Genomic DNA, 17867 nt, shown 5'->3' with positions numbered 1-17867 from the left:
TGGTTATTGTCACTAATGAATTACCCAATCTAGACCAATTTGCCAGAAGTCCAAGGTTAAAACTGTTACCAGGAGTGGGGTTCGAACCCACGCGGATATATACCCATTGGATCTTAAGGCCAATGCCTTAACCACTCGGCCATCCTGGTTCGAACGACAACTTGTTAGACTCCGAGATCAACATAGTGGTTGTTGGAATAATGCATTCATGTAAGTTGTACAAAATCATTCAGGTTTACAAATTTGTTTATTTTTTGGTGATTTTTTTGTCTTTGTAGAAAAGAGGCGGATAGAGAACCACTATAATTTCTAGATATGTCCGAAATCTCACCCATTCGCCTTAACCTATCTGTCCAAGCATACATCTATTAAACAAAAAGCTGCACACTCATTTGAGATTACCAAATATTGAAAACTGCATTTACTGACACTGTTTGACCTCTTTTTTAGACTACATCTGTCTGAAAACTAATGGCGTTTCTAGATTGGATTTTCTAAGACAGATTTTACAATCCAACTTTGTTCACCACTATCTTTTGACAAATTGTTCTATGACTACCTGAGTCAGGTTAAACTTCTTCTATACATTTTCTCATGTCTTTTTCATAGCATATGTTTTGAAACTTTGAACAAGGATGCTGATAGAATATTCACCTGAATATATTAATAAATTGTATTTTCAATATTATTTAATTTTGCTGAAATAGCAGTTTTCTCTGAATAGTGAGGAATAAAATGCATTGATCACAATATGGTGCTCAGAGACTCATCTTTTGATCAACAGGTGATTTGGATAAAGGTCAAGAACAAAATGTTAATTGTCACTAATGAATTACTCAATCTAGACCAATTTGCCAGACGTCCAAGGTTAAAACTTTTACCAGGAGTGGGGTTCGAACCCACGCGGATATATATCCATTGGATCTTAAGTCCAACGCCTTAACCACTCGGCCATCCTGGTTTGGACAACAACCTGTTAGACAACGAGATCAACATAGTGGTTGTTTGGAATAATGCATTTATGTAAGTTGTACAAAATCTTTCAGGTTTACAAATTTGTTTATTTTTTGGTGATTTTTTTGTCTTTGTAGAAAAGAGCCGGATAGAGAACCACTATAATTTCTAGATATGTCCGAAATCTCACCCATTCGCCATAACCTATCTGTCCAAGCATACATATATGAAACAAAAAGTTGCACACTCATTTGAGATTACCAAATAGGAAAAACTGCTTTTCCTGACACTGTTTGACCTCATTTTTAGACTATATCTGTCAGAAAACTAATGGCATTTCTAGATTGGATTTTCTAAGATAGATTTTACAGTCCAACTTTGTTCACCACTATCTTTTGACAAATTGTTCTATGACTACCTGAGTCAGGTTAAACTTCTCCTATACATTTTCTCATGTCTTTTTCATAGCATATGTTTTGAAACTTTGAACAAAGATGCTGATAGAATATTCACCTGAATATATTAATAATATGTATTTTCAATATTATTTCATTTTGCTGAAATAGCAGTTTTCTCTGAATAGTGAGGAATAAAATGCATTGATCACAATATGGTGCTCAGAGACTCATCTTTTGATCAACAGGTGATTTGGATAAAGGTCAAGATATTAGTTATTGTCACTAATGAATTACCCAATCTAGACCAATTTGCCAGAAGTCCAAGGTTAAAACTTTTACCAGGAGTGGGGTTCGAACCCACACGGATATATACCCATTGGATCTTAAGTCCAACGCCTTAACCACTCGACCATCCTGGTTCGAACGACAGCCTGTTAGACAACGAGATCAACATAGTGGTTGTTTGGAATAATGCATTTATGTAAGTTGTACAAAATCTTTCAGGTTTACAAATTTGTTTATTTTTTGGTGATTTTTTTGTCTTTGTAGAAAAGAGCCGGATAGAGAACCACTATAATTTCTAGATATGTCCGAAATCTCACCCATTCTGCTTAACCTATCTGTCCAAGCATACAACGATGAATTAAAAAGTTGCACGCTCATTTGAGATTACCAAATAGGGAAAACTGCTTTTACTGACACTGTTTGACCTCTTTTTTTAGACTACATCTGTCTGAAAACTAATGGCGTTTCTAGATTGGATTTTCTAAGACAGATTTTACAGTCCAACTTTGTTCAACACTATCTTTTGACAAATTGTTCTATGACTACCTGAGTCAGGTTAAACTTCTCCTATACATTTACTCATGTCTTTTTCATAGCATATGTTTTGAAACTTTGAACAAAGATGCTGATAGAATATTCACCTGAATATATTAATAAATTGTATTTTCAATATTATTTCATTTTGCTGAAATAGCAGTTTTCTCTGAATAGTGAGGAATAAAATGAATTGATCACAATATGGTGCTCAGAGACTCATCTTTTGATCAACAGGTGATTTAGATAAAGGTCAAGAACAAAATGTTAATTGTCACTGATGAATTACTCAATCTAGACCAATTTGCCAGACGTCCAAGGTTAAAACTTTTACCAGGAGTGGGGTTCAAACCCACGCAGATATATATCCATTGGATCTTAAGTCCAACGCCTTAACCACTCGGCCATCCTGGTTCGAACGACAACCTGTTAGACAACGAGATCAACATAGTGATTGTTTGGAATAATGCATTTATGTAAGTTCTACAAAATCTTTCAGGTTTACAAATTTGTTTATTTTTTGGTGATTTTTTTGTCTTTGTAGAAAAGAGCCGGATAGAGAACCACTATAATTTCTAGATATGTCCGAAATCTCACCCATTCGCCATAACCTATCTGTCCAAGCATACATATATGAAACAAAAACTTGCACACTCATTTGAGATTACCAAATAGGAAAAACTGCTTTTCCTGACACTGTTTGACCTCATTTTTAGACTATATCTGTCAGAAAACTAATGGCATTTCTAGATTGGATTTTCTAAGATAGATTTTATAGTCCAACTTTGTTCAACACTATCTTTTGACAAATTGTTCTATGACTACCTGAGTCAGGTTAAACTTCTCCTATACATTTTCTCATGTCTTTTTCATAGCATATGTTTTGAAACTTTGAACAAAGATGCTGATAGAATATTCACCTGAATATTTTAATATATTGTATTTTCAATTTTAATTAATTTTGCTAAAATAGCAGTTTTCTCTGAATAGTGAGGAATAAAATGCATTGATCACAATATGGTGATCAGAGACTCATCTTTTGATCAATAGGTGATGTGGATAAAGGTCAAGATATTGGTTATTGTCACTAATGAATTACCCAATCTAGACCAATTTGCCAGAAGTCCAAGGTTAAAACTGTTACCAGGAGTGGGGTTCGAACCCACGCGGATATATACCCATTGGATCTTAAGTCCAATGCCTTAACCACTCGGCCATCCTGGTTCGAACGACATCTTGTTAGACTCCGAGATCAACATAGTGGTTGTTGGAATAATGCATTCATGTAAGTTGTACAAAATCATTCAGGTTTACAAATTTGTTTATTTTTTGGTGATTTTTTTGTCTTTGTAGAAAAGAGGCGGATAGAGAACCACTATAATTTCTAGATATGTCCGAAATCTCACCCATTCGCCTTAACCTATCTGTCCAAGCATACATCTATTAAACAAAAAGCTGCACACTCATTTGAGATTACCAAATATTGAAAACTGCATTTACTGACACTGTTTGACCTCTTTTTTAGACTACATCTGTCTGAAAACTAATGGCGTTTCTAGATTGGATTTTCTAAGACAGATTTTACAATCCAACTTTGTTCACCACTATCTTTTGACAAATTGTTCTATGACTACCTGAGTCAGGTTAAACTTCTCCTATACATTTTCTCATGTCTTTTTCATAGCATATGTTTTGAAACTTTGAACAAGGATGCTGATAGAATATTCACCTGAATATATTAATAAATTGTATTTTCAATATTATTTAATTTTGCTGAAATAGCAGTTTTCTCTGAATAGTGAGGAATAAAATGCATTGATCACAATATGGTGCTCAGAGACTCATCTTTTGATCAACAGGTGATTTGGATAAAGGTCAAGAACAAAATGTTAATTGTCACTAATGAATTACTCAATCTAGACCAATTTGCCAGACGTCCAAGGTTAAAACTTTTACCAGGAGTGGGGTTCGAACCCACGCGGATATATATCCATTGGATCTTAAGTCCAACGCCTTAACCACTCGGCCATCCTGGTTTGGACAACAACCTGTTAGACAACGAGATCAACATAGTGGTTGTTTGGAATAATGCATTTATGTAAGTTGTACAAAATCTTTCAGGTTTACAAATTTGTTTATTTTTTGGTGATTTTTTTGTCTTTGTAGAAAAGAGCCGGATAGAGAACCACTATAATTTCTAGATATGTCCGAAATCTCACCCATTCGCCTTAACCTATCTGTCCAAGCATACATCTATGAAACAAAAAGTTGCACACTCATTTGAGATTACCAAATAGGGAAAACTGCTTTTACTGACACTGTTTGACCTCTTTTTTAGACTACATCTGTCTGAAAACTAATGGCGTTTCTAGATTGGATTTTCTAAGATAGATTTTACAGTCCAACTTTGTTCAACACTATCTTTTGACAAATTGTTCTATGACTACCTGAGTCAGGTTAAACTTCTCCTATACATTTTCTCATGTCTTTTTCATAGCATATGTTTTGAAACTTTGAACAAAGATGCTGATAGAATATTCACCTGAATATATTAATAAATTGTATTTTCAATATTATTTAATTTTGCTGAAATAGCAGTTTTCTCTGAATAGTGAGGAATAAAATGCATTGATCACAATATGGTGCTCAGAGACTCATCTTTTGATCAACAGGTGATTTGGATAAAGGTCAAGATATTGGTTATTGTCACTAATGAATTACCCAATCTAGACCAATTTGCCAGAAGTCCAAGGTTAAAAGTTTTACCAGGAGTGGGGTTCGAACCCACGCGGATATATACCCATTGGATCTTAAGTCCAACGCCTTAACCACTCGGCCATCCTGGTTCAAACGACAACTCGTTAGACTCCGAGATCAACATAGTGGTTGTTTGGAATAATGCATTCATGTAAGTTGTACAAAATCATTCAGGTTTACAAATTTGTTTATTTTTTGGTGATTTTTTTGTCTTTGTAGAAAAGAGCCGGATAGAGAACCACTATAATTTCTAGATATGTCCGAAATCTCACCCATTCGCCTTAACCTATCTGTCCAAGCATACATCTATGAAACAAAAAGTTGCGCACTCATTTGAGATTATCAAATAGGGAAAACTGCTTTTACTGACACTGTTTGACCTCTTTTTTTAGACTACATCTGTCTGAAAACTAATGGCGTTTCTAGATTGGATTTTCTAAGACAGATTTTACAGTCCAACTTTGTTCACCCCTATCTTTTGACAAATTGTTCTATGACTACCTGAGTCAGGTTAAACTTCTCCTATACATTTTCTCATGTCATTTTCATAGCATATGTTTTGAAACTTTGAACAAAGATGCTGATAGAATATTCACCTGAATATATTAATATATTGTATTTTTAATATTAATTAATTTTGCTAAAATAGCAGTTTTCTTTGAATAGTGAGGAATAAAATGCATTGATCACAATATGGTGCTCAGAGACTCATCTTTTGATCAACAGGTGATTTGGATAAAGGTCAAGATATTGGTTATTGTCACTAATGAATTACCCAATCTAGACCAATTTGCCAGAAGTCCAAGGTTAAAAGTTTTACCAGGAGTGGGGTTCAAACCCACGCGGATATATACCCATTGGATCTTAAATCCAACGCTTTAACCACTCGGCCATCCTGATTCAAACGACAACTCGTTAGACTCCGAGATCAACATAGTGGTTGTTTGGAATAATGCATTCATGTAAGTTGTACAAAATCATTCAGGTTTACAAATTTGTTTATTTTTTGGTGATTTTTTTGTCTTTGTAGAAAAGAGCCGGATAGAGAACCACTATAATTTCTAGATATGTCCGAAATCTCACCCATTCGCCTTAACCTATCTGTCCATGCATACATCTATGAAACAAAAAGTTGCACACTCATTTGAGATTACCAAATAGGGAAAACTGCTTTTACTGACACTGTCTGACCTCTTTTTTAGACTACATCTGTCTGAAAACTAATGGCGTTTCTAGATTGGATTTTCTAAGACAGATTTTACAGTCCAACTTTCTTCACCACTATCTTTTGACAAATTGTTCTATGACTACCTGAGTCAGGTTAAACTACTATACATTTTCTCATGTCTTTTTCATAGCATATGTTTTGAAACTTTGAACAAAGATGCTGATAGAATATTCACCTGAATATATTAATAAATTGTATTTTCAATATTATTTAATTTTGCTGAAATAGCAGTTTTCTCTGAATAGTGAGGAATAAAATGCATTGATCACAATATGGTGCTCAGAGACTCATCTTTTGATCAACAGGTGATTTGGATAAAGGTCAAGAACAAAATGTTAATTGTCACTAATGAATTACTCAATCTAGACCAATTTGCCAGACGTCCAAGGTTAAAACTTTTACCAGGAGTGGGATTCGAACCCACGCGGATATATATCCATTGGATCTTAAGTCCAACGCCTCAACCACTCGGCCATCCTGGTTCGAACGACAACCTGTTAGACAACGAGATCAACATAGTGGTTGTTTGGAATAATGCATTTATGTAAGTTTTACAAAATCTTTCAGGTTTACAAATTTGTTTATTTTTTGGTGATTTTTTTTGTCTTTGTAGAAAAGAGCCGGATAGAGAACCACTATAATTTCTAGATATGTCCGAAATCTCACCCATTCGCCTTAACCTATCTGTCCAAGCATACATCTATGAAACAAAAAGTTGCGCACTCATTTGAGATTACCAAATAGGGAAAACTGCTTTTACTGACACTGTTTGACCTCTTTTTTTAGACTACATCTGTCTGAAAACTAATGGCGTTTCTAGATTGGATTTTCTAAGACAGATTTTACAGTCCAACTTTGTTCACCCCTATCTTTTGACAAATTGTTCTATGACTACCTGAGTCAGGTTAAACTTCTCCTATACATTTTCTCATGTCATTTTCATAGCATATGTTTTGAAACTTTGAACAAAGATGCTGATAGAATATTCACCTGAATATATTAATATATTGTATTTTCAATATTAATTAATTTTGCTAAAATAGCAGTTTTCTCTGAATAGTGAGGAATAAAATGCATTGATCACAATATGGTGCTCAGAGACGCATCTTTTGATCAACAGGTGATTTGGATAAAGGTCAAGATATTGGTTATTGTCACTAATGAATTACCCAATCTAGACCAATTTGCCAGAAGTCCAAGGTTAAAACTTTTACCAGGAGTGGGGTTCGAACCCACGCGGATATATACCCATTGGATCTTAAGTCCAACGCCTTAACCACTCGGCCATCCTGGTTCAAACAACAACTCGTTAGACTCCGAGATCAACATAGTGGTTGTTTGGAATAATGCATTCATGTAAGTTCTACAAAATCATTCAGGTTTACAAATTTGTTTATTTTTTGGTGATTTTTTTGTCTTTGTAGAAAAGAGCCGGATAGAGAACCACTATAATTTCTAGATATGTCCGAAATCTCACCCATTCGCCTTAACCTATCTGTCCAAGCATACATCTATGAAACAAAAAGTTGCACACTCATTTGAGATTACCAAATAGGGAAAACTGCTTTTACTGACACTGTTTGACCTCTTTTTTAGACTACATCTGTCTGAAAACTAATGGCGTTTCTAGATTGGATTTTCTAAGACAGATTTTACAGTCCAACTTTCTTCACCACTATCTTTTGACAAATTGTTCTATGACTACCTGAGTCAGGTTAAACTACTATACATTTTCTCATGTCTTTTTCATAGCATATGTTTTGAAACTTTGAACAAAGATGCTGATAGAATATTCACCTGAATATATTAATAAATTGTATTTTCAATATTATTTAATTTTGCTGAAATAGCAGTTTTCTCTGAATAGTGAGGAATAAAATGCATTGATCACAATATGGTGCTCAGAGACTCATCTTTTGATCAACAGGTGATTTGGATAAAGGTCAAGAACAAAATGTTAATTGTCACTAATGAATTACTCAATCTAGACCAATTTGCCAGACGTCCAAGGTTAAAACTTTTACCAGGAGTGGGATTCGAACCCACGCGGATATATATCCATTGGATCTTAAGTCCAACGCCTTAACCACTCGGCCATCCTGGTTCGAACGACAACCTGTTAGACAACGAGATCAACATAGTGGTTGTTTGGAATAATGCATTTATGTAAGTTGTACAAAATCTTTCAGGTTTACAAATTTGTTTATTTTTTGGTGATTTTTTTGTCTTTGTAGAAAAGAGCCGGATAGAGAACCACTATAATTTCTAGATATGTCAGAAATCTCACCCATTCGCCTTAACCTATCTGTCCAAGCATACATCTATGAAACAAAAAGTTGCGCACTCATTTGAGATTACCAAATAGGGAAAACTGCTTTTACTGACACTGTTTGACCTCTTTTTTTAGACTACATCTGTCTGAAAACTAATGGCGTTTCTAGATTGGATTTTCTAAGACAGATTTTACAGTCCAACTTTGTTCACCCCTATCTTTTGACAAATTGTTCTATGACTACCTGAGTCAGGTTAAACTTCTCCTATACATTTTCTCATGTCATTTTCATAGCATATGTTTTGAAACTTTGAACAAAGATGCTGATAGAATATTCACCTGAATATATTAATATATTGTATTTTTAATATTAATTAATTTTGCTAAAATAGCAGTTTTCTCTGAATAGTGAGGAATAAAATGCATTGATCACAATATGGTGCTCAGAGACTCATCTTTTGATCAACAGGTGATTTGGATAAAGGTCAAGATATTGGTTATTGTCACTAATGAATTACCCAATCTAGACCAATTTGCCAGAAGTCCAAGGTTAAAACTTTTAACAGGAGTGGGGTTCGAACCCACGCGGATATATACCCATTGGATCTTAAGTCCAATGCCTTAACCACTCGGCCACCCTGGTTCGAACGACAACTTGTAAGACTCCGAGATCAACATAGTGGTTGTTGGAATAATGCATTCATGTAAGTTGTACAAAATCATTCAGGTTTACAAATTTGTTTATTTTTTGGTGATTTTTTTGTCTTTGTAGAAAAGAGGCGGATAGAGAACCACTATAATTTCTAGATATGTCCGAAATCTCACCCATTCGCCTTAACCTATCTGTCCAAGCATACATCTATTAAACAAAAAGCTGCACACTCATTTGAGATTACCAAATAGGGAAAACTGCTTTTACTGACACTGTCTGACCTCTTTTTTAGACTACATCTGTCTGAAAACTAATGGCGTTTCTAGATTGGATTTTCTAAGACAGATTTTACAGTCCAACTTTGTTCACCACTATCTTTTGACAAATTGTTCTATGACTACCTGAGTCAGGTTAAACTACTATACATTTTCTCATGTCTTTTTCATAGCATATGTTTTGAAACTTTGAACAAAGATGCTGATAGAATATTCACCTGAATATATTAATAAATTGTATTTTCAATATTATTTAATTTTGCTGAAATAGCAGTTTTCTCTGAATAGTGAGGAATAAAATGCATTGATCACAATATGGTGCTCAGAGACTCATCTTTTGATCAACAGGTGATTTGGATAAAGGTCAAGAACAAAATGTTAATTGTCACTAATGAATTACTCAATCTAGACCAATTTGCCAGACGTCCAAGGTTAAAACTTTTACCAGGAGTGGGATTCGAACCCACGCGGATATATATCCATTGGATCTTAAGTCCAACGCCTCAACCACTCGGCCATCCTGGTTCGAACGACAACCTGTTAGACAACGAGATCAACATAGTGGTTGTTTGGAATAATGCATTTATGTAAGTTTTACAAAATCTTTCAGCTTTACAAATTTGTTTATTTTTTGGTGATTTTTTTTGTCTTTGTAGAAAAGAGCCGGATAGAGAACCACTATAATTTCTAGATATGTCCGAAATCTCACCCATTCGCCTTAACCTATCTGTCCAAGCATACATCTATGAAACAAAAAGTTGCGCACTCATTTGAGATTACCAAATAGGGAAAACTGCTTTTACTGACACTGTTTGACCTCTTTTTTTAGACTACATCTGTCTGAAAATTAATGGCGTTTCTAGATTGGATTTTCTAAGACAGATTTTACAGTCCAACTTTGTTCACCCCTATCTTTTGACAAATTGTTCTATGACTACCTGAGTCAGGTTAAACTTCTCCTATACATTTTCTCATGTCATTTTCATAGCATATGTTTTGAAACTTTGAACAAAGATGCTGATAGAATATTCACCTGAATATATTAATATATTGTATTTTCAATATTAATTAATTTTGCTAAAATAGCAGTTTTCTCTGAATAGTGAGGAATAAAATGCATTGATCACAATATGGTGCTCAGAGACTCATCTTTTGATCAACAGGTGATTTGGATAAAGGTCAAGATATTGGTTATTGTCACTAATGAATTACCCAATCTAGACCAATTTGCCAGAAGTCCAAGGTTAAAACTTTTACCAGGAGTGGGGTTCGAACCCACGCGGATATATACCCATTGGATCTTAAGTCCAATGCCTTAACCACTCGGCCACCCTGGTTCGAACGGCAACTTGTTAGACTCCGAGATCAACATAGTGGTTGTTGGAATAATGCATTCATGTAAGTTGTACAAAATCATTCAGGTTTACAAATTTGTTTATTTTTTGGTGATTTTTTTGTCTTTGTAGAAAAGAGGCGGATAGAGAACCACTATAATTTCTAGATATGTCCGAAATCTCACCCATTCGCCTTAACCTATCTGTCCAAGCATACATCTATTAAACAAAAAGCTGCACACTCATTTGAGATTACCAAATAGGGAAAACTGCTTTTACTGACACTGTCTGACCTCTTTTTTAGACTACATCTGTCTGAAAACTAATGGCGTTTCTAGATTGGATTTTCTAAGACAGAATTTACAGTCCAACTTTGTTCACCACTATCTTTTGACAAATTGTTCTATGACTACCTGAGTCAGGTTAAACTACTATACATTTTCTCATGTCTTTTTCATAGCATATGTTTTGAAACTTTGAACAAAGATGCTGATAGAATATTCACCTGAATATATTAATAAATTGTATTTTCAATATTATTTAATTTTGCTGAAATAGCAGTTTTCTCTGAATAGTGAGGAATAAAATGCATTGATCACAATATGGTGCTCAGAGACTCATCTTTTGATCAACAGGTGATTTGGATAAAGGTCAAGAACAAAATGTTAATTGTCACTAATGAATTACTCAATCTAGACCAATTTGCCAGACGTCCAAGGTTAAAACTTTTACCAGGAGTGGGATTCGAACCCACGCGGATATATATCCATTGGATCTTAAGTCCAACGCCTCAACCACTCGGCCATCCTGGTTCGAACGACAACCTGTTAGACAACGAGATCAACATAGTGGTTGTTTGGAATAATGCATTTATGTAAGTTTTACAAAATCTTTCAGGTTTACAAATTTGTTTATTTTTTGGTGATTTTTTTTGTCTTTGTAGAAAAGAGCCGGATAGAGAACCACTATAATTTCTAGATATGTCCGAAATCTCACCCATTCGCCTTAACCTATCTGTCCAAGCATACATCTATGAAACAAAAAGTTGCGCACTCATTTGAGATTACCAAATAGGGAAAACTGCTTTTACTGACACTGTTTGACCTCTTTTTTTAGACTACATCTGTCTGAAAACTAATGGCGTTTCTAGATTGGATTTTCTAAGACAGATTTTACAGTCCAACTTTGTTCACCCCTATCTTTTGACAAATTGTTCTATGACTACCTGAGTCAGGTTAAACTTCTCCTATACATTTTCTCATGTCATTTTCATAGCATATGTTTTGAAACTTTGAACAAAGATGCTGATAGAATATTCACCTGAATATATTAATATATTGTATTTTCAATATTAATTAATTTTGCTAAAATAGCAGTTTTCTCTGAATAGTGAGGAATAAAATGCATTGATCACAATATGGTGCTCAGAGACGCATCTTTTGATCAACAGGTGATTTGGATAAAGGTCAAGATATTGGTTATTGTCACTAATGAATTACCCAATCTAGACCAATTTGCCAGAAGTCCAAGGTTAAAACTTTTACCAGGAGTGGGGTTCGAACCCACGCGGATATATACCCATTGGATCTTAAGTCCAACGCCTTAACCACTCGGCCATCCTGGTTCAAACAACAACTCGTTAGACTCCGAGATCAACATAGTGGTTGTTTGGAATAATGCATTCATGTAAGTTCTACAAAATCATTCAGGTTTACAAATTTGTTTATTTTTTGGTGATTTTTTTGTCTTTGTAGAAAAGAGCCGGATAGAGAACCACTATAATTTCTAGATATGTCCGAAATCTCACCCATTCGCCTTAACCTATCTGTCCAAGCATACATCTATGAAACAAAAAGTTGCACACTCATTTGAGATTACCAAATAGGGAAAACTGCTTTTACTGACACTGTTTGACCTCTTTTTTAGACTACATCTGTCTGAAAACTAATGGCGTTTCTAGATTGGATTTTCTAAGACAGATTTTACAGTCCAACTTTCTTCACCACTATCTTTTGACAAATTGTTCTATGACTACCTGAGTCAGGTTAAACTACTATACATTTTCTCATGTCTTTTTCATAGCATATGTTTTGAAACTTTGAACAAAGATGCTGATAGAATATTCACCTGAATATATTAATAAATTGTATTTTCAATATTATTTAATTTTGCTGAAATAGCAGTTTTCTCTGAATAGTGAGGAATAAAATGCATTGATCACAATATGGTGCTCAGAGACTCATCTTTTGATCAACAGGTGATTTGGATAAAGGTCAAGAACAAAATGTTAATTGTCACTAATGAATTACTCAATCTAGACCAATTTGCCAGACGTCCAAGGTTAAAACTTTACCAGGAGTAGGGTTCGAACCCACGCGGATATATATCCATTGGATCTTAAGTCCAACGCCTTAACCACTCGGCCATCCTGGTTCGGACGATGACCTGTTAGACAACGAGATCAACATAGTGGTTGTTTGGAATAATGCATTTATGTAAGTTGTACAAAATCTTTCAGGTTTACAAATTTGTTTATTTTTTGTTTATTTTTTTGTCTTTGTAGAAAAGAGCCGGATAGAGAACCACTATAATTTCTAGATATGTCCGAAATCTCACCCATTCGCCTTAACCTATCTGTCCAAGCGTACATATATGAAACAAAAACTTGCACACTCATTTGAGATTACCAAATAGGAAAAACTGCTTTTCCTGACACTGTTTGACCTCATTTTTAGACTATATCTGTCAGAAAACTAATAGCATTTCTAGTTTGGATTTTCTCAGATAGATTTTACAGTCCAACTTTGTTCAACACTATCTTTTGACAAATTGTTCTATGACTACCTGAGTCAGGTTAAACTTCTCCTATACATTTTCTCATGTCTTTTTCATAGCATATGTTTTGAAACTTTGAACAAAGATACTGATAGAATATTCACCTGAATATATTAATATATTGTATTTTCAATATTAATTAATTTTGCTAAAATAGCAGTTTTCTCTGAATAGTGAGGAATAAAATGCATTGATCACAATATGGTGCTCAGAGACTCATCTTTTGATCAACAGGTGATTTGGATAAAGGTCAAGATATTAGTTATTGTCACTAATGAATTACCCAATCTAGACCAATTTGCCAGAAGTCCAAGGTTAAAACTTTTACCAGGAGTGGGGTTCGAACCCACGCGGATATATACCCATTGGATCTTAAGTCCAACGCCTTAACCACTCGGCCATCCTGGTTCAAACGACAACTCGTTAGACTCCGAGATCAACATAGTGGTTGTTTGGAATAATGCATTCATGTAAGTTCTACAAAATCATTCAGGTTTACAAATTTGTTTATTTTTTGGTGATTTTTTTGTCTTTGTAGAAAAGAGCCGGATAGAGAACCACTATAATTTCTAGATATGTCCGAAATCTCACCCATTCGCCTTAACCTATCTGTCCAAGCATACATCTATGAAACAAAAAGTTGCACACTCATTTGAGATTACCAAATAGGGAAAACTGCTTTTACTGACACTGTTTGACCTCTTTTTTAGACTACATCTGTCTGAAAACTAATGGCGTTTTTAGATTGGATTTTCTAAGACAGATTTTACAGTCCAACTTTCTTCACCACTATCTTTTGACAAATTGTTCTATGACTACCTGAGTCAGGTTAAACTACTATACATTTTCTCATGTCTTTTTCATAGCATATGTTTTGAAACTTTGAACAAAGATGCTGATAGAATATTCACCTGAATATATTAATAAATTGTATTTTCAATATTATTTAATTTTGCTGAAATAGCAGTTTTCTCTGAATAGTGAGGAATAAAATGCATTGATCACAATATGGTGCTCAGAGACTCATCTTTTGATCAACAGGTGATTTGGATAAAGGTCAAGAACAAAATGTTAATTGTCACTAATGAATTACTCAATCTAGACCAATTTGCCAGACGTCCAAGGTTAAAACTTTTACCAGGAGTGGGATTCGAACCCACGCGGATATATATCCATTGGATCTTAAGTCCAACGCCTTAACCACTCGGCCATCCTGGTTCGAACGACAACCTGTTAGACAACGAGATCAACATAGTGGTTGTTTGGAATAATGCATTTATGTAAGTTGTACAAAATCTTTCAGGTTTACAAATTTGTTTATTTTTTGGTGATTTTTTTGTCTTTGTAGAAAAGAGGCGGATAGAGAACCACTATAATTTCTAGATATGTCCGAAATCTCACCCATTCGCCTTAACCTATCTGTCCAAGCATACATCTATGAAACAAAAAGTTGCGCACTCATTTGAGATTACCAAATAGGGAAAACTGCTTTTACTGACACTGTTTGACCTCTTTTTTTAGACTACATCTGTCTGAAAACTAATGGCGTTTCTAGATTGGATTTTCTAAGACAGATTTTACAGTCCAACTTTGTTCACCCCTATCTTTTGACAAATTGTTCTATGACTACCTGAGTCAGGTTAAACTTCTCCTATACATTTTCTCATGTCATTTTCATAGCATATGTTTTGAAACTTTGAACAAAGATGCTGATAGAATATTCACCTGAATATATTAATATATTGTATTTTTAATATTAATTAATTTTGCTAAAATAGCAGTTTTCTCTGAATAGTGAGGAATAAAATGCATTGATCACAATATGGTGCTCAGAGACTCATCTTTTGATCAACAGGTGATTTGGATAAAGGTCAAGATATTGGTTATTGTCACTAATGAATTACCCAATCTAGACCAATTTGCCAGAAGTCCAAGGTTAAAACTTTTACCAGGAGTGGGGTTCGAACCCACGCGGATATATACCCATTGGATCTTATGTCCAACACCTTAACCACTCGGCCATCCTGGTTCGAACAACAACCTGTTAGACAACGAGATCAACATAGTGGTTGTTTGGAATAATGCATTTATGTAAGTTGTACAAAATCTTTCAGGTTTACAAATTTGTTTATTTTTTGGTGATTTTTTTGTCTTTGTAGAAAAGAGCCGGATAGAGAACCACTATAATTTCTAGATATGTCCGAAATCTCACCCATTCGCCTTAACCTATCTGTCCAAGCATACATATATGAAACAAAAACTTGCACACTCATTTGAGATGACCAAATAGGAAAAACTGCTTTTCCTGACACTGTTTGACCTCATTTTTAGACTATATCTGTCAGAAAACTAATGGCATTTCTAGATTGGATTTTCTAAGATAGATTTTACAGTCCAACTTTGTTCAACACTATCTTTTGACAAATTGTTCTATGACTACCTGAGTCAGGTTAAACTTCTCCTATACATTTTCTCATGTCTTTTTCATAGCATATGTTTTGAAACTTTGAACAAAGATGCTGATAGAATATTCACCTGAATATATTAATATATTGTATTTTCAATATTAATTAATTTTGCTAAAATAGCAGTTTTCTCTGAATAGTGAGGAATAAAATGCATTGATCACAATATGGTGCTCAGAGACTCATCTTTTGATCAACAGGTGATTTGGATAAAGGTCAAGAACAAAATGTTAATTGTCACTAATGAATTACCCAATCTAGACCAATTTGCCAGAAGTCCAAGGTTAAAACTTTTACCAGGAGTGGGGTTCGAATCCACGCGGATATATATCCATTGGATCTTAAGTCCAACGCCTTAACCACTCGGCCATCCTGGTTCGAACGACAACCTGTTAGACAACGAGATCAACATAGTGGTTGTTTGGAATAATGCATTTATGTAAGTTGTACAAAATCTTTCAGGTTTACAAATTTGTTTATTTTTTGGTGATTTTTTTGTCTTTGTAGAAAAGAGCCGGATAGAGAACCACTATAATTTCTAGATATGTCCGAAATCTCACCCATTCGCCTTAACCTATCTGTCCAAGCATACATCTATGAAACAAAAAGTTGCACACTCATTTGAGATTACCAAATAGGGAAAACTGCTTTTACTGACACTGTTTGACCTCTTTTTTAGACTACATCTGTCTGAAAACTAATGGCGTTTCTAGATTGGATTTTCTAAGACAGATTTTACAGTCCAACTTTCTTCACCACTATCTTTTGACAAATTGTTCTATGACTACCTGAGTCAGGTTAAACTACTATACATTTTCTCATGTCTTTTTCATAGCATATGTTTTGAAACTTTGAACAAAGATGCTGATAGAATATTCAACTGAATATATTAATAAATTGTATTTTCAATATTATTTAATTTTGCTGAAATAGCAGTTTTCTCTGAATAGTGAGGAATAAAATGCATTGATCACAATATGGTGCTCAGAGACTCATCTTTTGATCAACAGGTGATTTGGATAAAGGTCAAGAACAAAATGTTAATTGTCACTAATGAATTACTCAATCTAGACCAATTTGCCAGACGTCCAAGGTTAAAACTTTTACCAGGAGTGGGATTCGAACCCCCGCGGATATATATCCATTGGATCTTAAGTCCAACGCCTTAACCACTCGGCCATCCTGGTTCGAACGACAACCTGTTAGACAACGAGATCAACATAGTGGTTGTTTGGAATAATGCATTTATGTAAGTTGTACAAAATCTTTCAGGTTTACAAATTTGTTTATTTTTTGGTGATTTTTTTGTCTTTGTAGAAAAGAGCCGGATAGAGAACCACTATAATTTCTAGATATGTCAGAAATCTCACCCATTCGCCTTAACCTATCTGTCCAAGCATACATCTATGAAACAAAAAGTTGCGCACTCATTTGAGATTACCAAATAGGGAAAACTGCTTTTACTGACACTGTTTGACCTCTTTTTTTAGACTACATCCGTCTGAAAACTAATGGCGTTTCTAGATTGGATTTTCTAAGACAGATTTTACAGTCCAACTTTGTTCACCCCTATCTTTTGACAAATTGTTCTATGACTACCTGAGTCAGGTTAAACTTCTCCTATACATTTTCTCATGTCATTTTCATAGCATATGTTTTGAAACTTTGAACAAAGATGCTGATAGAATATTCACCTGAATATATTAATATATTGTATTTTTAATATTAATTAATTTTGCTAAAATAGCAGTTTTCTCTGAATAGTGAGGAATAAAATGCATTGATCACAATATGGTGCTCAGAGACTCATCTTTTGATCAACAGGTGATTTGGATAAAGGTCAAGATATTGGTTATTGTCACTAATGAATTACCCAAT

At 34.4% G+C, this 17867-nt stretch overlaps 22 non-coding genes across 22 annotated transcripts; all 22 read right to left on the bottom strand.

Moving 5' to 3' along the window:
* Nucleotides 1–66: 66 nt before the first annotated feature.
* Nucleotides 67–149, bottom strand: TRNAL-UAA (transfer RNA leucine (anticodon UAA)). The gene has a single exon. It is a non-coding gene; the product is annotated as a tRNA-Leu (tRNA).
* A 729-nt stretch (nt 150–878) lies between these two features.
* Nucleotides 879–961, bottom strand: TRNAL-UAA (transfer RNA leucine (anticodon UAA)). Its single transcript has one exon. It is a non-coding gene; the product is annotated as a tRNA-Leu (tRNA).
* A 727-nt stretch (nt 962–1688) lies between these two features.
* On the bottom strand, nt 1689–1771 carry TRNAL-UAA (transfer RNA leucine (anticodon UAA)). Its single transcript has one exon. It is a non-coding gene; the product is annotated as a tRNA-Leu (tRNA).
* Nucleotides 1772–2502: 731 nt separating this feature from the next.
* Nucleotides 2503–2585, bottom strand: TRNAL-UAA (transfer RNA leucine (anticodon UAA)). The gene has a single exon. It is a non-coding gene; the product is annotated as a tRNA-Leu (tRNA).
* Nucleotides 2586–3312: 727 nt separating this feature from the next.
* On the bottom strand, nt 3313–3395 carry TRNAL-UAA (transfer RNA leucine (anticodon UAA)). Its single transcript has one exon. It is a non-coding gene; the product is annotated as a tRNA-Leu (tRNA).
* Nucleotides 3396–4124: 729 nt separating this feature from the next.
* On the bottom strand, nt 4125–4207 carry TRNAL-UAA (transfer RNA leucine (anticodon UAA)). Its single transcript has one exon. It is a non-coding gene; the product is annotated as a tRNA-Leu (tRNA).
* A 727-nt stretch (nt 4208–4934) lies between these two features.
* Nucleotides 4935–5017, bottom strand: TRNAL-UAA (transfer RNA leucine (anticodon UAA)). Its single transcript has one exon. It is a non-coding gene; the product is annotated as a tRNA-Leu (tRNA).
* Nucleotides 5018–5745: 728 nt separating this feature from the next.
* TRNAL-UAA (transfer RNA leucine (anticodon UAA)) lies at nt 5746–5828 on the bottom strand. The gene has a single exon. It is a non-coding gene; the product is annotated as a tRNA-Leu (tRNA).
* Nucleotides 5829–6555: 727 nt separating this feature from the next.
* TRNAL-UAA (transfer RNA leucine (anticodon UAA)) lies at nt 6556–6638 on the bottom strand. Its single transcript has one exon. It is a non-coding gene; the product is annotated as a tRNA-Leu (tRNA).
* A 729-nt stretch (nt 6639–7367) lies between these two features.
* Nucleotides 7368–7450, bottom strand: TRNAL-UAA (transfer RNA leucine (anticodon UAA)). Its single transcript has one exon. It is a non-coding gene; the product is annotated as a tRNA-Leu (tRNA).
* A 727-nt stretch (nt 7451–8177) lies between these two features.
* Nucleotides 8178–8260, bottom strand: TRNAL-UAA (transfer RNA leucine (anticodon UAA)). Its single transcript has one exon. It is a non-coding gene; the product is annotated as a tRNA-Leu (tRNA).
* Nucleotides 8261–8988: 728 nt separating this feature from the next.
* TRNAL-UAA (transfer RNA leucine (anticodon UAA)) lies at nt 8989–9071 on the bottom strand. Its single transcript has one exon. It is a non-coding gene; the product is annotated as a tRNA-Leu (tRNA).
* A 726-nt stretch (nt 9072–9797) lies between these two features.
* On the bottom strand, nt 9798–9880 carry TRNAL-UAA (transfer RNA leucine (anticodon UAA)). Its single transcript has one exon. It is a non-coding gene; the product is annotated as a tRNA-Leu (tRNA).
* A 729-nt stretch (nt 9881–10609) lies between these two features.
* Nucleotides 10610–10692, bottom strand: TRNAL-UAA (transfer RNA leucine (anticodon UAA)). The gene has a single exon. It is a non-coding gene; the product is annotated as a tRNA-Leu (tRNA).
* Nucleotides 10693–11418: 726 nt separating this feature from the next.
* Nucleotides 11419–11501, bottom strand: TRNAL-UAA (transfer RNA leucine (anticodon UAA)). Its single transcript has one exon. It is a non-coding gene; the product is annotated as a tRNA-Leu (tRNA).
* A 729-nt stretch (nt 11502–12230) lies between these two features.
* TRNAL-UAA (transfer RNA leucine (anticodon UAA)) lies at nt 12231–12313 on the bottom strand. Its single transcript has one exon. It is a non-coding gene; the product is annotated as a tRNA-Leu (tRNA).
* Nucleotides 12314–13039: 726 nt separating this feature from the next.
* Nucleotides 13040–13122, bottom strand: TRNAL-UAA (transfer RNA leucine (anticodon UAA)). The gene has a single exon. It is a non-coding gene; the product is annotated as a tRNA-Leu (tRNA).
* A 727-nt stretch (nt 13123–13849) lies between these two features.
* TRNAL-UAA (transfer RNA leucine (anticodon UAA)) lies at nt 13850–13932 on the bottom strand. The gene has a single exon. It is a non-coding gene; the product is annotated as a tRNA-Leu (tRNA).
* Nucleotides 13933–14659: 727 nt separating this feature from the next.
* Nucleotides 14660–14742, bottom strand: TRNAL-UAA (transfer RNA leucine (anticodon UAA)). Its single transcript has one exon. It is a non-coding gene; the product is annotated as a tRNA-Leu (tRNA).
* A 728-nt stretch (nt 14743–15470) lies between these two features.
* On the bottom strand, nt 15471–15553 carry TRNAL-UAA (transfer RNA leucine (anticodon UAA)). The gene has a single exon. It is a non-coding gene; the product is annotated as a tRNA-Leu (tRNA).
* A 730-nt stretch (nt 15554–16283) lies between these two features.
* On the bottom strand, nt 16284–16366 carry TRNAL-UAA (transfer RNA leucine (anticodon UAA)). Its single transcript has one exon. It is a non-coding gene; the product is annotated as a tRNA-Leu (tRNA).
* Nucleotides 16367–17093: 727 nt separating this feature from the next.
* TRNAL-UAA (transfer RNA leucine (anticodon UAA)) lies at nt 17094–17176 on the bottom strand. Its single transcript has one exon. It is a non-coding gene; the product is annotated as a tRNA-Leu (tRNA).
* Nucleotides 17177–17867: the final 691 nt, after the last annotated feature.

This window comes from Engystomops pustulosus, chromosome 3 (genome assembly GCF_040894005.1).
Source record: "Engystomops pustulosus chromosome 3, aEngPut4.maternal, whole genome shotgun sequence".
NCBI lineage: Eukaryota > Metazoa > Chordata > Amphibia > Anura > Leptodactylidae > Engystomops > Engystomops pustulosus.
The sequence above is the reverse complement of the archived record's forward strand: the minus strand, read 5'-3'. Positions and strand labels throughout refer to the sequence as shown.